Genomic DNA, 10903 nt, shown 5'->3' on the forward strand with positions numbered 1-10903 from the left:
GCTGCTCCAGGAGAATGCGGTGGGAGGTGGTCTGGGAGAGGGAAAGACGGGGATAGGGCAGCTAGGTGCCTTGGTGAGGTCGGGGGGCTGGCTGGAGGAGCTGCACCACGATACGCCATTTAGTCACAGGAAGAGAGATGACAGCAGAGCACTGTCCCCAGTCGCCTCCCCTCGTGTGGAGGAGAGAACTGAAGTGCGAGGAGTGGGCGGGGCGAGTGCAGCCACCAGCCCCGCAGAGAACGTGTGCACTCATGCTCAGGCCGGGCGACCATCTGTGTGGCTGCACACACAGGTATGGGGGGCGAGGGTGGCGTTCGCTCCCTCCTGCCTGCCCTGGTCCGTGGGCTCATCCATGGACGGTGTGCTGAGCTCCAGGTGACAGAGTAATAGAGCAGACGTGGGCCTGTCCTTACATAGACTGCAGCCTTGCCGAAAACCAGGGGCGGTGATGCCCAGCCGGTCGGGGATGGGCCGCTCTGGCCCTTGGATGGACACACTCTTGTCACTTTCGAATGGACACACGGGGGTGGGGGGTTACACACCCTTGAACCCCAAAATGCATCCAGATGCTCCCCAAGGTCCCACAGCAGCCCCAGGAGTTTGTCAGGACGGACCTGGGTGGGTTCTGCAGGCCGAAGCCCCGGGAGCCAGCTCCGCGGTGTCAGGGCCTGAAGGGGCGCAGGGCAGGATCTTGGCCACTGCCCTGTCCTCCCCAGGCCCAAGGTGCTGGGGAGCCCCAGGCGGCCGGCTGTGTGCGCGGGTCACGGCCAGCTCCCGAGCTCACTATATATAGTCAAGAGGGAGCTGCTCAAGGGCCAGGAGGAGGAGAGGGTGCCAGCAGAATGCTTTCCACTGAAGCTCATGTTTAACAGGCGTGTTTCCATGCTGGCTGTTCCCAGGTGGAGGGAGAGGCAGGTGCCGAGCTCGCCTGTGCCCAGGACGCACCCTGTACCCTTATCTCTTTGCTGTAACTCCCACCTGCTTCCCGGGTGTCTGTGCGGAGGGGCTCTGTCACGTAACCGAGACCGTGTAAATGCATCTTTGTAGTGTGTTTGGGGTGATGTTGCAAAAGAGTGTTCTGAGCTGAGCAGAACAGGGAGGTTATCACGTGACTAGCTGTCAGGTCTGTTTTAAGAGAAGCGCTGTAAATTGCAGTCAGTGGTTGTTGCGTTAAGGCGTTCTTCCTGCGCCTAATCTCAAACCCTCTGGTACCAGTGACACACACATTTAGTTGCTTTTCTCAATGGGTTCATCTCTGCATTTTGGGACCTTGGCATGCAGAGTGTTAAAGGGGTGCCCCAGGGTCCACTTCTCCCAGGACAGTCAGTCTGCCCGTGGGGGCGAGTGCTGTCCAGGCCAGGACCCTCCCCTGGACAGAAGGGTCCTTGTCTGGACACTGATGTACACGGCCATCCTGGAGGTCAATTGCTGCACTTGCTGAAGGTGTGCTCCAGTTGAGCTCTGCGCATTCCATATGTCATAACTCTTCTCACCCTCTCAGCCCAGGACAGAAATGCATTATGACTGCCCCTCGAGGGTGCAGGCACAGGCTCGGGAACTTGACGTGGCCAAGGGCACTCAGCCAGTGATTGAACCCAGGGTGGTGGCTGACCCGCCTGCAAGGGACACTCCGCCTCTAATCCCTGAGTTGGTGAGCGGGCCATGGATGAAGCTCCCAGGAGCCCAGAAGTTCTGCTCTCTTAAATGGAATTGCTTTCCCAGGGCCACGCCCAGCCCACATGGAAACAGGGAGGCCCAGCCAGGTCCCAGGTCAAGACATTCGGGGGGTGTTTGTTTTTCTTTCCTTTGAAAGCATTGAAGTCAGAAAAGTTTAGTCATGAGCGAGATCTTGAAGTGCCCGCCTGGACTGGTCAGTGCTGCCTTCCCAGCCTGTCTCCCATCTGTCCACTGCCCTCCTCTGAACAGCGGTCCTCACCGCACGACCCCAGGAGTGCGTGACTGAGCTGGTTCTGCTGCGGGGCGGCATGCAGTCTGTTCTCTTGCCTGCCCACCAGGAGGAGCTCGCTGCACGCTGGGCAGGGTCCCTGGTGGACCCTTGCTTCTCAGGGTTGCTGGTTTCTCAGTTGATTGCTTTAGAATGTAATGGTTCCCTGCACCACTGTGGACTTTTTGTAACCCTTTCTTTTCAATGAAAATAAGCCTTATGTCAAGATGAGAGAAAGACATCAGAGAGAATCAGCACGCTGATGAATAGACCCATTTGTATTTATGGAAAGGTGATTATTGAAGGCAGAGGTTTGCCTTCATTAATTTTTGCTTTACAATTACATCTTAACTTTGTAAATCTTACCTTTCTTAAGAAGTCTAGATCAGTTGGCATATTTTTTGCAAACAAATTTAATTATATAACATTTTAAAGTATGATTCTCTTTTTTTTCCAGTGAAGTGATCTCCACGATAAGCCAACATCCATCACCTTATGTTGGTACAAATTTTGTTTCTTGTGAGAATTTTAAGATCTGCTCTCATCAGCTTTCAAATATACAACACAGTATTGTTAACTGTAGTCACCATGCAGTACTATGGTGGTGGTGACGGGAAGGACAGGGAAGCCTGGCGGGCTGCAGTCATGGGGCTGCAGAGTCGGACACCACGACTGAGCAGCTGAACAGCAACAAGCGTGCAGTGCGTCACGTTTCCAGGACTTCCCCACCTCCTAACTGGAAGTTTGTACCCTTTGACCTTCTTCACGCATTTCCCCCACCCCTTTCTCTGATACCCACCAATCTGTTGTCTACTAACTTTTCTGTTTGTTTAATATTCCACATATGAGTGATAACAGAGTGTTTTTCTGTGTCTGACTTATTTCACTTAGCATAATATCCTCTGAGTCCATCCACGGTGCTGCAAATGACAAAGTTTCATTCTCCTTTATGACTGAGTGATATTCCAGTGTGTGTGCGCACCGCGTCTTCTTTATCTGTTCATCTGTTGATGGGCACTTAGGTTGTTTCCATGTCTTGCCTGTTGTAAATAGTGCTTCAGTGAGCATGAGCATGCAAATAACTCTTCAAGATAATAAATTCATTTCCTTTGGATGGACACCAAGGAGTGGGATTGCTGGATCCTATGGCAGCTGTATTTAATTTTTTGAGGACCCTGCTCTCCATACTGTTCTCCCTACTGGATGTGCTGAGTTACATTCCTACCAACAGTGTAGGAGGGCCATCCTGACAGGTGTGAGTGTGTGTCTCATTGTAGTTTTGATCTGTGTTTCCCTGATGATTAGTGATATTGAGCATCTTTTCCTGTGCCTCTTGGCTCTTTCAATATCTCTGGGAAAATATCTATTCAGTTACTCTGCCATTTTTTAATTGGATTGTTTGTTTGAAGCTGAGTTGCTTGAGTTCCCTATATATTTTGGATTTTAACCCCTTATCAAATAGTTGATACACAGGTATTTTCTCCCATCCCATAGTTGAGCTTTCATTTTGTCGGTGGTTTCCTTTGCTACAGAAGCTTTTTAGTTTGATGTAGTCCCACTTGTTTATTTTTGCTTTTGTTGCCAGGTTAATGTGGTAATATGGTACCATCTCAGGCCAAAGGGTTACCCGAAGTTGTCCTGCAAGTCAAACGTAATAGTGATGGGTCTTTGGGGGTGAAAGGGAGATCTTAGCTTCTTAACTTCCACAACATCATCTTAGAGGGAGATACCAAAATGTTTGGTCAGAACCAGTATTGCAATTGTGATAAATCAAGAGCTGATGAGTTTCTGATTTCCCCTCTCTGTTCACTATGTGAACGTGAAGTTGCTCAGTCGTGTCTGACTCTGCGGCCCCATGAACCGTAGCCCACCAGGCTCCTTGGTCCATGGGATTTTCCAGGCAAGAGTACTGGAATGGGGTGCCATTTCCTTCTCCAGGGGATCTTCCCGACCCAGGGATTGAACCCAGGTCTCCCGCATTGTAGGCAGACGCTTTACCGTCTGAGCCACCAGGGAAGCCCCTTTGTTCACTATAATGTGTGCCTATTTCATGCATGTAGAAGCGAGCACTTGAGGACTATAGTAAACGCGCTTCTTCCGTGTGCCTTCTCTGGGACATGAAAGCTCCTCAGTGCTTCCCGTTACAGTGCCACTGTTTAGAGAAGGAAAATGCCATGGCAGAAACGTGCCTGCCTTCACCCACCTTCCTCCTGACGTTCAGACCCTTCTGATTAGGCCAGCTCCCCGCCTGGGATTGCTCATTGAGAATTAAGCTCTGATTGTTTCAGGCAGAATGTCAGATTTGAAGAAGCTTTCCTAATAAGGAAGAATGATGTAATGTTGTGGAGGGGGGCCAGGCCTCTCTGTGTGTTTTATTTCCATCAGCCGAATTCCAGGGGAGAATGGTTGCCAAGCAGGGGGGCTGCTGGCTATTTTTAGCCAGATTGCCTCAGTAACACCAGGAGGCCCTTCCAGCCCTGCACTCACTAGTGTGCTGGTCGATGTTTTCCCTGGCATCTCATTTTTATAAAGTTTGATCAAGCATAAGTAATACTTTTATTAACATTTTTAACATTTTCTCAGAATGAAAAAAGCATCCTTTGTGATCTCTTTTTAACTTGGCAGCTTTCCTTTGAGATACATTTTCTCCAGTCAGCAGATAGATGCTTTGTTCGGTGGTTGAGGAGGTTGTATTAACTTTTCAGAACAGACTTTTCAGCAGGAGGCCCTTGCAAGCCTGTCTGTCAGAGCATGTTGAAGAGCGCTGTTCTGCCCACAGTATTCAGTCTAGATTCTCCCCCTCCCAAACCTACTCCAGGTATAACAACAGTCTGCATTTCAAGGCCATGGGCAGTTGTTTCTGTACTTTGACATTAAAGTGTTTATTTCAACATTTTTATAAATTGGAAAAGTGAAAGTGTTAGTTGCTCAGTTGTGTCTGACTCTTTGCGACCCCATGGACTGAAGCCTGCCAGGCTCCTCTGTCCATGGGATCCTCCAGGCAAGAGTACTGGAGTGGGTTGCCATTTCCTTCTCCAGGTGATCCTCCCCACCCAGGGATCGAACACAGGTCTCCTGCACTGCGGAGATTGCAAAGGTGGATTCTTTACCACTGACCCACCAGGGAAGCCCATTTATAAATTGGAGGGAAAATTCAAATTTGTAATGAAACTTCAGCTCTGTGACTTGGTCACTCCCTCTCTGGGTGACATGCTGCATCATTTTTACTTCTGCTCTGTTCTGTGCATTTCATCTTACCCTCAAGCCAGCGGCCCCAGGCCTGTCTCCTCACAGCCCCTCCCCCCCAGCCCCTACCCAATGATGCTCATGTTCCCGGTAGTCGATGGGGCTGACCTTCCCGCATCACCGTGGCCCTGCAGCATGACCTTTAGCAGGGTAGGCTCCCTGTGAAGTTGGGGCCTCTCCTTACTGCCTAAAGGGGGGCACTGGGCCTGAGATGATGGGGGCCCCCTGACCACGGGCCTTAAGCAGGCACATGAATGTCTTAGAGAAGACTGGGACAGGTCAGAAGCACCGTGTTAGAATAATTTCTGATACTGTTTGCTGGGAAGTTGGCAAACAAGTTGGAAAACGAGTGAGTCGCTGGGAGCTGGCTTGTGCCCCTGTCCTGAGCCACTGTGTCCTTGCTCCCACAGGCCTGGTGCTTGAGGGCGGGCCCTCAGACTACGAGGCCCTGCAGAGTCCCGCTCAGTGGCACCTGCCCTGGGGGTAACTCACTGCGCAGAGACGAGATCTTCGGGAGCAGGCTCAAGGAACGGTTAGAGCCCAGCCCCAGGAGCGAGGTCCAGAAGTCGGGTGTGAGCTGCCGACACATCCACAGGCCACAGGCACAGCTTGAGCGTGTCAGTCAGCAGTCGGACCTCAAAGGAAAAGGAAATGTTAAATTTAGCGGTGTGTCATGTTTAACCCAATAGATGAAAAATACTGTATCAACATGTAATGTAAACAGGGAGAGTGAGATCATTTTTACACTCTCTGTCTTTGAACTAAGTCTTCAGAAATAAGTGTGAGGTTCACACTCACAGCACATCTCGGGCCGGGTCAGCCTTGTGGCCAAGCCTCAGCAGCCAGCGGTCACCACGATCGGACAGCACAGGCTTCGAGGGTTTAGAGTGAGAGTCTCACAGGCCTGCACCCCCGCTACATCAGTGCAGAAGAAGCAGTGTTAGATACTGTCCATGGCCATCCCCCTGTGTCACATCCAGGAGTGTCCGCTGACCTTGCCGACCGTGTGCCCGCCCTTCACAGCAGGGCAGTGGGGTCTCTTTGGTGCAGAAGGACCCGCTGAGGACAGGCTGTGTGCCAGGCTCCCCTGGGCCCTCCTCCCTGAGCCAGGGCCATGGACCCCCCAGCTCCCTGGAGGCCCCACCCTTCCAGGGTTAGAACCAGTGGGTGGAGGGCTGCCGAGCAGGCCAGAAGTGTAAAAGACGTGTCAGTGGTCAAAGCTGTGAAGCAGGATGGTGAGCTCGAGGGAGACACAGGTCCTCTTCTTGTCTTTGAAGCTACTAAACAGGTCATTAGGAGTGGACTGGGCTCTGTAGTGGGGCCATGTTTGCAGGCAATACCTTCTCTCACTGGAAAAGACCCTGAACTGGGAAAGGCTGAGGGCAAGAGGAGAAGGGATGACAGAGGATGAGATGGTTGGATGGCATCACTGACTCAAAGGACATGAGTTTGAGCAAACTCCAGGACATGGTGATGGACAAGGAGGCCTGGTATGCTGCAGTCCATGGGGTCGCTAAGAGTCGGACACTACTGAGCGACTGAACAACAACATACTTCTCTAATTATCAAAGTGACTGAGGAGACTCTCATTTTTACCTAAAAGAAAATTTCATCATTTGAGAACACTTAATAGGCACGGGAGCAGCTGAAGAACTGGTTTCTGTGTACGGCAGACAGTGTCTCAGTGCCAGGCCCCACATCTCACAGCTGACCCAGCTGAGCTGGGAAGCATGGCCAGAGTCGTGCAGGGAGACGGATAGTGGAGGAAGTTTCATGTTTCCACCAAGGCAAGCAAATTAAAATGTTTACTCTGTTCCTTTTCCATATTTGCTTAAATAAACTGATACTGATTACTCCCAAAGAATCTGGCCCCCACTGTGTGCGTGGCCGGCTGAGGTCACCAGGAGCATGGCACCGAGTGGTGAGGAAGTGGATCAGATATGGAAGTTTGTGTTTTAGAAAAACTCTTGTTACAAAGAGCAGTAGAGCCACCATGCCTTGTGTGTCTGTGTGCCGTCCTCACGCAGGCTGGCCCGGGAGGGGCCAGGGACTGGGCAGGGTGTGTGCTGGAAGCTGGGGGCAATGCTGAAATGAGAGGGAAAACTTGCTTCTCACAGCCTGCTTTTTGTAGCCTTTGCATTTTGAAGGGCAAAAAAAGTCTTATCTTTTTTTTTTTCCTTTCATTGACCACGCTTTTTGGTATTTGTCAAAGAAATCTCTGGTGGCTCAGACAGTAAAGAATCTGCCTGCAGTGCAGGAGACCTGGGTCAGGAAGATCCCCTCGAGAAGGAAATGACAACCCACTCCAGTATTCCTGCCTGGAGAATTCCATGGACAGAGGAGCCTGGTGGGCAGTAGTCCTTGGGGTCACAAAGAATCGGACACAACTGAGTGACTTTCACTTTCTTTCAAAGAAATCTTTGCCTGACTTAGAGTCACAAAGATGTTCCTATGTTTTCTTTGTGAGATTTTATAATTTTAGGTCCATATTTAAGTTGAAGATTCAAGTTAAGTTTTGTATAAGGTATGAATTGGGGGCCAAGAAGGCTTATTTTGCATATGGAAAACCCAGTAGAATTTTTTTGGCATGTTTTGTTTTTTATTATGATGGGCATTTAAGAAATAACAATTTAATTTTAAAAGAGATAAAAAGAAATCTTGTGTAGCAACGTCTGCAGTTGTTAGTTACAATTAAGAGTTCATTTTCAAAGAGACAAAGTTGTATTATGACTTTATCCATTTTCAGAACTATCATTGTACTTTAATTCTAAAAGCGAAAATGTTAGGTTCTGTTGGTCAAAAAGACTATGTTGACTTGTTGTTGTTGTTTTTAACCCAACTCTTTAATCAAAGTTTGATGGTGGTATTTTGTTACAAGGTAAGAAAGTTAAAACGTTGCAAGCCCTGGGTAAGGATAAATTTAAGTGTCTAGATCAGCTGAATTTACAAAGGTTGATAAGGCAACCTTTCTGTCTTCAGGGGAGGGTGGGGATACTCAACCCTGACTGGTCTGAAAAGATGTGGATAAAGGTGTTGTTGCCAGAGTTCCTGAGGGGGAGAGAGATGTGGAAGGCCCCCGGTGAGAAGGGACCTGCCCAGAGTGCCCATCAGTAGATGGTCCTCCAGGTGCCTTAATCGGGGGAGTGGCCCTGTTTAATGCTTTTTTTTGTCATTACATTGAGTCAACCTGAGACCACCCACACCATCCTCTATGAGACTGCTAAATGACTGCTGCCTTGAAAATGCGCTGATTTCTTAGCAAGGGGGGCCATACATCTGAGATTATTTCAGATTTAGGATGCATGAATGATGTATAGATATTTGAGGGGTTACTACTTCTCCGTGTTCAAGTTTGGGACCATTCGAGTAATGAATTGAGAAGTCAGAAAAAGATCCAAGCCTCAGATCTGTACTCGAGGAGAAGCCTATGTCATGAGCTCGTTGACACCTCAGCCTTGAGTTGAAAAGCTTACCTGCCCCTTCACAGATGCATTGTCATATCTACCCCCACACTCATCAAAGGGAGGAAGGGTAGGGGGTGAGGATACAGGCGAGGAGGGCTACCCCCAACCTGGAAACAGTGGAGGAGGGAGTGCCCACCCCTTCAGGGTCCCAGCATCCTCCTGATACTACACAGTAGCAACTTTTAAAAGAGGACAACATGGTGGTCTCGCTAAATTTAGTCATTATTAGGTCATTAAACATGTATCATAAGTGACTTTAAATGTCTTACAGCATATTTTATAGATTGATAAAATATCCACAGGAAAAAAAAAAGCCACTCATCAATTCATTCTTTTCTGCCTCTGTACTTAAAACTGTAACATTAATCTGAATTTACGCAGAAGGTATTAGCAACAAAAATACATGTGAATTCCTTGGTTCCTTGGTCCGAATTGCTTATGCTTCTGAGATTACAGACATCATTTTGTTTACTGGTAGTCACAACCAAGGCAGTAGATCATACGCAGAAGGTCATGTTGGGAATATAAGTGTAGTTAATAGATTTTGCATCATTTTTACTCAAAACTATCATCTTCAGGTAATAATGCTATCATATTTAAACCTGAAAATATGCATTATGCTCATATGGCTGTATCTCATTACACGTGTAGCCATATGACGCATGTGGATGTATAACACGTACAGAGATACGACGCGTGTGGGTGTATGACGCCTGTGGATGTATGATGCGTATAGATGTGTGACGCGTGTAGAGACGTGACGCCTGTGGATGTATGACGTGTGTAGAGACGTGACGCCTGTGGATGTATGATGCATGTAGAGACGTGATGCCTGTGGATGTGTGATGTGTGTAGAGACGTAACGCCTGTGGATGTGTGATGTGTGTAGAGATGTGACGCCTGTGGATGTATGATGCGTATAGATGTGTGACGCATGTAGAGACGTGATGCCTGTGGATGTATGATGTGTGTAGAGACGTGACGCCTGTGGATGTATGACGTGTGTAGAGATGTGACGCCTGTGGATGTATGATGTGTGTAGAGACGTAACGCCTGTGGATGTATGATGCGTATAGATGTGTGACGCATGTAGAGACGTGACGCCTGTGGATGTATGACGTGTGTAGAGATGTGACGCCTGTGGATGTATGATGCGTATAGATGTGTGACGCATGTAGAGACGTGATGCCTGTGGATGTATGATGTGTGTAGAGACGTGACGCCTGTGGATGTATAACACGTGTAGAGACATGACACCTGTGGACGTATGAAGTGTGTAGAGATGACGTGTGTGGATGCATGACACGTGTGGATGTATGACACACGTAGAGATACGCAGGTAAGCACGCACACACACACACACAGGGACACAGACCCGCTGGACTCAGCTCTGTGCTGCTCTGAGCCAGGCTCACCCCACCCATGGGGGAGGAGGTGGCCCTGGATGGAAGTCAAATGAATTGGACCCATCATTCCTTAAAATTTTTATCTATATTCTTGTTAGAAAAGACTTTTTGGTTTAATTGTTAGTGCAAGATGTTCACACTTTGGTGTTTTCCCTCAGGAGGCCGGGAGTGAGGAAACCCAGTTACTCCGTCAGCTCCTCACCTCACGCAAACGGGCCTCATATACTCGGGGGTGGGGGGCCCAGTGCCCCCCCCACTGGACCCCTCACCCTCCCGTGTGCATTGTCACGAAGGTGCTATACTCTCTGCCGTGGCTTTTCCCATTATTTGTCTTCTATTTCAGAAGGAACACGGGAGTTCCCTGGCATACCAGTGTCAGGCCTGGGCACTTTCTCTGGCCCAGGTCCAATCCCTGGTCCAGGAACTAAGATCCCACACGCTGTGTGGCGCAGCCAGGAGCAAAGAGCAGCAGCACGTTCAGGTGTGCACCGTGCTCTCAGTGAGGGCCGCTAGCGTACGAGACAGCACAGTGTAATCGTAAGCCCAGTGTGTGCGGCAGACTGCAGTGTCTACGTGTCTTGGAAAAGATCTGTGAAGTTCAGTAAACAAGTGCAATGCAACAGCTGTACGTTCTGTGAAGTTTTTTCTTCCAAAAGGCATTTCAAGATGTTGCAGGCTTTCCCTGTGTTGGAGATGGGCCTGAAGACCATGTTACAGAAAATCCCACTTGCTGCAACACCAGATGAATAACTCTGGACTGAACAAAGTCATGTGTAGTCCTGCTGGAAACCTCATGTGGTTCTAATAAATCTCCCTCATTTTTTTCTTAAGAGTCATTTCAA

At 49.0% G+C, this 10903-nt stretch overlaps 1 protein-coding gene across 6 annotated transcripts in view; it reads left to right on the forward strand.

Annotated features, from left to right (window-relative positions):
• Nucleotides 1-10903, forward strand: part of PALLD (palladin, cytoskeletal associated protein) — a 365135-nt gene that overhangs the window by 312077 nt on the left and 42155 nt on the right. The window lies entirely within an intron of this gene.

This window comes from Bos indicus x Bos taurus, chromosome 8 (genome assembly GCF_003369695.1).
Source record: "Bos indicus x Bos taurus breed Angus x Brahman F1 hybrid chromosome 8, Bos_hybrid_MaternalHap_v2.0, whole genome shotgun sequence".
NCBI lineage: Eukaryota > Metazoa > Chordata > Mammalia > Artiodactyla > Bovidae > Bos > Bos indicus x Bos taurus.